A 6,796-nucleotide genomic window follows, 5' to 3' on the forward strand; every position below is an offset into this window, starting at 1 on the left:
AAATATATAGCCATATTAATTTTTTAGTAGGAATTTAAAGAGTTTCTCTCTAAACTAATTTGTAGATAAACCTTATCTAGAGAATTGCATATGGTCAGAGGTGTAGGCACATATAGCATTGGGGGGCCATGGCCCCTCCAAAACAATTGAGGTCCCTTATAATTGTTTATAAAAATAAGCTGCACTTCTATAAAAATAAGTCGGGCTTCCAAATATTTTCATGCAACCTAGTACACCCTTTGAAATCTTGCAATGATCCATTGTTAGTTTTTATGTTCACACAGCCAAAATAAAACAAACGCTTTTAACAAAACCTAATAAATGCCTAGTTGCCATGTTTCCATCATTTTTATATTTTATAATAAGAATGCAAAAGTACTATGTATTCTATGTTCAATTTTGAAGTTCATTGTGCACAGTGCGCTACTTGAAACTATGAGGTTTTATCTGCCCACAAATTTGATTTTTTTTTCCCTAGCTGATAGTATCTTTTACTTTTGGATTTAGGTGCTTGATAAGTTGTGCTAACATTGAATTTTTATTTTATCTTTTTCTAGAAGAAAATTTAGGTTGCAACAGAGATTTATTTATTTGAAGATTTGAATAGGAAATCCTATAGAATTGATAATGAATAAATTCTATTCTATGAAAGATCAACGTTGAATATAACTTATATAGGAGATACTTTTTTTTTTTTTTTTGGTTCATGTTTATAGCAAATTATTCATTTTTGGACACTGATTTGAGTTTAGAAATATTATTTAATTTCATTGACCATTTTGTATATGATATATGTATGAGTTATGACTAACATATGAATATGTAATTCAGCCTCTCCAAATAAAAAATCTTGCCTATGCCCCTGCATATGGTTTTTCTATGATAAAGAATCTAAATGTATTCATACAATTTACGTGAGTCCAATAGCTAAACTTAGCATTCAGACTTAAGCAATATATTAAATTAACAGAGAGGAAGCAGTTTGTAATCGATCAAAGAGAGGTTTTCATTGTTTCCTCAAGTCCTTATAAAACTCAACAATGTAGTTCAAAGACACAAGGAATCTTTGTAATTGCGTTTTATCAATAATGACATCGGAAAATTTATCAACAAATTGAATGGCTCTGTCAATGGGACGAATCTGTCCTTCAGAAATGTCATAGCCAAGGAAACCACTATGTATCTCCAAATTTCAAAGTGATTATCTAAATCAAAAGTTTTTGTTACGCATTGATTGNTCAAAAGTTTTTGTTATGCATTGATTGCAAAAGTGCTAAAAATGTTATAGAAAAAGATGTTGAAAATATTGCTTCAAAACATATTTTTGGCCGATGGCAAACTATTTTAAGTTTTTTATTTTTATATATATATATATATATTGATATTGAATATATTAAAGGTTCTCAAAATTGTATTCCTAATTTCCTTACCGTGAATTCCTACAGTGCTACAATGGCAAGTAGAAGGTCCAAAGACAAACATCCTACTACAAATACTACTAAACAACTTGTTAAACAAGAATCTGCTTCCCCTATTGACATTGCTAACCATTTTACTACTTTGGGTACTATCCCCAAACAAAACTACTCCACTGTGTTAGCATCCTCTTATGATCCACATGCTATGGCCCCTGCCAACCAACCTGTTAAAGCCACTTTCTCCAAAAACCCCAATGCTTCTCAATATGTTAAAAAACAATACTTCCAGAACCTGTTTTCCATAGAACCCAATAGAGCTATGATCAAAGACCCTCTTAAACTTGCTACATATTATTTTCCTTTGAACTTCCATTGGATACCCAAACACAATGGGTAAAAATCTAAATTATTACTCTGCTATCCGGTTTCATGAATAATCGGTCTTTATCAAATCCATACTTGATAAGATTGATAAATCAAAAATTATTTACCATAGTGTGTTCATCCTCAAATTGTTACTAAAGAAAAATGGGGACTCTATCCTACTTCTACAAAACCTTTACCTGGTTTAGCTATTCCATATTTATACCATGATTATATTCATGCATAGTTCAAGTTCATGCTAAACCAAGATGCTATTATGACCCACTCCTAGTTTGTTAAGTTTGATAAAAATTTCAATCCCAGCTTCCTTGTGGTTCATCCATTGGTGGACACAATTTGGCCCTATTACTGATATTTTTCCAAAACATTTGACTGGCTCCTTCAAGTATTTTACAAGTGTTTTTAAGACAGACGCACATGGTGCTAAGTTCTTGCAACCCTATATCTTGTTAAAAACACAAGGTGTCGTGGACCCTGGAAATGGCAATATGTACCAAAAAGAAGAACTCTGCATTTGATGTTCTCAGAAGGTCTAATATAATTGCACTATTGAAACAAAAATGGAAGCATGGAGAAGAAGCTGCAAATGCTAACTCAAAAGAAGAAGAAGACGACCAAGAATCCAAGGCATCCTCAGAAGCCTCTGTTACTAATAATGATCCTTATTACCCTTATAATCAAGAATTATTTGGACATGATGAAGCCTCCACACTAGACTTAGGTGAGGATTAACTCTGTCGGTATAAAGGCCAAAATTGCTTAAGTCCAACAAACAAAGAATCTCCTGTTAAATCTACTGATCTGCATTGATTCCCTACTAAAGTTACTAAAGTTGCTTTGATTCCCTGATAAGAGTATAGCTCTTGCTCTAGTTGTTCCTCATGAGGGATGATTCCCTCCAGATAGCACATGCTGACAATTTTGCTATCCTAAGATGAATAGTAAAAAAGTCAATTTTACTATTCACTATTTAAATAGTGTTTTATTTTGCATATAAAGGGGGATGTCTCTTTTAAGTTGAAACATCACTCAATTTTCCTAGTTTCAAATACCATATAGTTTCAAATAGTATTATCTCCCGTAAGTGTTTCAATCTATTATTGAAACCTTATTTTGTTAAAATATCAATTGCGTCTACTATACTGTTTTTTCTTTTGAAGCTTTCTTATTTTAGCATTTTACTTCAAGTATTTTAATTTAATATATTGTGCACTTTCGCCCATCTTTTATATATATATAAAGAAAAATTACTTAAGCTGGGTCGTTTAATCATTTCGTATCAATTAGACTTCAAAAAAAAATGTTAGGAAAAGAAGGTTTTTTTATAAAAGCCTCTATGACAATTTTACTAGATGGAATTAATCATGAGAGTTTGTACCTTTGCTCAACAAAAGAGCATAATGAGTAAAATCAAAAGTAAAGAAGAATAATTCCAAGGCATAGAAAATTTAAAAATAAATATCAACTTGCAAAAGCTTCGAAAAATCTAAAAATTTTAAGAGGTTACTATTGTGGCTACTGTTATGTTTATGTTGTTAATACAACAATATCTCCTTTATAGATAATTAATTTGGAAATAATGCCTAAATAACACATTTGTCGCTATAGCTCTTGTGGGGGGAGAAAAACCCAGCCCAGCTTNTGTGATCCTATGGTTTCGGAGATAGCTAGTAGTAATGGGACCCATGGGGATGGTCATCCCCCTTCTTTGAAGGCGATAAGAGGAATAACTACTTCTCCCGTCTCCCGGTCCGTTAGAATTTTTTCTGGGGGGCAGTACCTCACACCCACGTTGGGGGGAATGTGGTACGTGGACCTAAATGCTTCTAAACGCTCAGGGGTATCCACCATGTATTCGAGTTTTCCCATGATGCTCAGTTGACACTGATGGCCGAAGAGAAAATTAAAAGATTTGGTGAACGATGACTCACCGGGATTAAATCGGAGAGAGGATTTCAGGCTTGTGGGAAGGTTTTTGATGGCTCTCAGGAAGCCTGAAAGCAGCGATTGGGAGTTTTGGACGGAGCGGTGCGTCTGTTCTCTCTGGAGCGTCTGAAGATTCGCGAAGTGAAGAAGAAATAATGTCCTCTGAAGCTTTATACGGGGTCAAACGAGGGGTCAGGGGCACTCCCGCCCAAATTTCGAAGAACAACCTCAGCCGTTGGATCATTTAATCACCGTTGGATAGGAAGGGCGAAGCGTCACCTGGTGCAATTAATGAGGCGCCTGGGGAATAAGGAAGCCGCAGCGACATTAATGAAGCAGCAGTGCCTATACTTATACACGTGTCAATTCAAGTTTGCCTGTTTACAAGCTTTTGCCCCAGGGGAAGTCAAAATCCTACTTTTCTCTTCGGATGCGTACGAAAAACTACAATTTTGAGGGGCTAATATGGGGGGAGAAAAACCCAGCCCAGCTTATTCGGCCCAAGGCCCTAAAAGAGGAACATTCTTCATCCGAGGAGATGAAGCCTTCAGTCGGAAGCCCACGCCAATGGGGGATGCCTGGAGACGAACACGTATACCATCCGAGGAGATGCTCATACGTCCGAGCAGTCATGAGTCCTCGGATCCGAAGAGGTTTGATCAAACGCGAGTATGGGAGGTTCAAGTGATCTATTTGACAAGTGTAAGGAGGGAGAGGAACCTCGAACACACATGAAGATAACAGCAACAGGGGAATATCAAGGAGGCGTACTTCAACCACCACATTTAATGCCCTGTACCTACCTTTCTGGCCGCATTTATGTGGACAGGACACCTGAACGGTGCTTTCTCAGCTACCGCCACTCACATAAGGCTAAAGGTGGGATGATGGGACATGTACTCGAGTGGATGCCTGGATGATGAACAAGTGGACGGAGGAGATGTAAGAAGGTAATGCTATATAAGGGAAGGGTACCTCTGATGGAAGGGGATCGAAAAACAGGAGAGAGAAAGGGTACCTTAGATGGTTGTAGCTCCAGCAATTGTAACCCTTGATTATCAATGAACAACTTCTCTTCGGACAGAGTACTCATATTAGTCCGAGAGCACATTAATTCAACTTCTCTCATTGGTGTTGCTGTTTAATACTGTCATTTTCATTATTTGCCTAGCCCTTTCGCCCACTCTCTACAAAATTTATTGTTTTGGGCTCAGAGGGTTCCAAATCCATACCTCCTTGGGCTTGGGCCGCAAAAACTGACCCTACAGCTCTTGATAAGTCGAGGCTCAATAGTTTTTTTGGGGGGGGGGGGGGATGGGGATGTGGAGACTCAATTGTTGTGAGTTGAAAACTTATCACCATGATATCATCCTTCCATAACGTTCAATGCTTTTGTAAAATTGAGGGTAAAATGAAGAACATATTCTTAAAATTTGGGAATGTTTGGATTTTATATCTGAAATTTTAGAATTTCGATTTTTATGTCATTTGCATCAGCAACCCTTCAATTAGTTTTTTTCTCATATATTCGTTAAGTGACACATCAGGTTTCCACATATGCCCATTGATCCAATAAAAATATGACATGTGTATAACACAATTTCAAGTAATTAATAACTTAAAAAACCTTTAAAATACTAAAACAATTCTCTAAAATCTGTTAAATTATTATTATTATTTTCCTTTTTAGCATTTTTCAGATGAACATTAATCCCAAACTAGAACTCAAAAAATATCAAATCAAGAATTAGAAAAAAATGAAAAACCTAAACAACATCAACAACAGAAGTTACAAAAACCATAATTTCTCAAACCAATCATAAAGAGCAACACTGATAAATGATCATCAATCCCAAAAAACTGAGTATCAACTCACAACCTCTCACCAAAATCCATACCAACAAAACCCCAGACATTTGCTCTTCTTTACTTTTAAGGTCTAGGTTTTGTTTGACTTAGAACCTTTATTAATCAATCTCTTAACCATTTCTTAACCAGAGTTCTCTTAGAACTCAAACGGTGCGCGAAGGACACTTTGGACACTTACTGAGTTAACAGTTCCAATTGGCCTTTGATGATTCAATTTCTTGAGTTCGATTTTTTTTTTTTTTTTTTTTTTGGTTTGATTCATTTGGGGAAATTGATATGTTGTTGGTTCAAAATTTTAAATTTATTGGACTAATTCATGATTTAATTCTTTTTATGAGATTTCAAATCTACTTTTGAGTTTGAGTCCCAATTCTTTGGAACAATTTTGCTGGATTGATAATGGAATTTTTTCACAATGAACAATCGGAGGTTTTGTAACTTTTGTTATTGATGTTGTTTTAGTTTTGTCTAATTTTTGATATGATATTTTTGTGTTCCACTGATTGGGTTTTGAATGCTCAAATGTTCATCTGAAAAATTGTAAAAATGAAACAATTCTAAAAAAGTAATATTTTAACAGATTTTAAAGAATTATTTTAATATTTTTAAGTTAGTTAATTACTTGGGATAGTATTATACATTTGTCATATTTTTATTGGAAAAATCAACATCCATGGCAAACTGATGTGTCACTTAATGAAAACATTAGCAAAAAACAGATGGAGAGGTTGTTTATGCAAACAGTATATAATTTTAAGTATAAAATCAAAATTCTGAAATTTTATGATGTAAAATCTAAATACTCACATACTACAAGGGTGTGTTTTGTATTGTACCATAAAACTAAAATGTTTTGGAAAATGTATCTATTTTGTAGTCCTACAATTTTGAACGGCATAAGTACTTGGTAATTTTCAAAATCAGCATGAATACTAATCCTTAAAGATACTTTACCCTCTTTTTTAACATTATTATATTAAAATGCATATTTCATCAACATACTAGGAAATTATGATAAGATAATTAGTTAAAAAATGCTTACTATTTATTATAATATTTGGGGAATATTTATTAAAAAAAAAATATTTGGGGAATAAATGGGCTTAAATGACTATGCCACATTAAGTATTACAATTCATAAACGAAACATATCAAGCCACCAAAGTTATGTGCTCCACTATATACTCCATCAAACATAG

This window comes from Quercus suber, unplaced genomic scaffold, assembly GCF_002906115.3.
Source record: "Quercus suber isolate HL8 unplaced genomic scaffold, Cork oak 2.0 scaffold_333, whole genome shotgun sequence".
Classification (NCBI taxonomy): Eukaryota; Viridiplantae; Streptophyta; class Magnoliopsida; order Fagales; family Fagaceae; genus Quercus; species Quercus suber.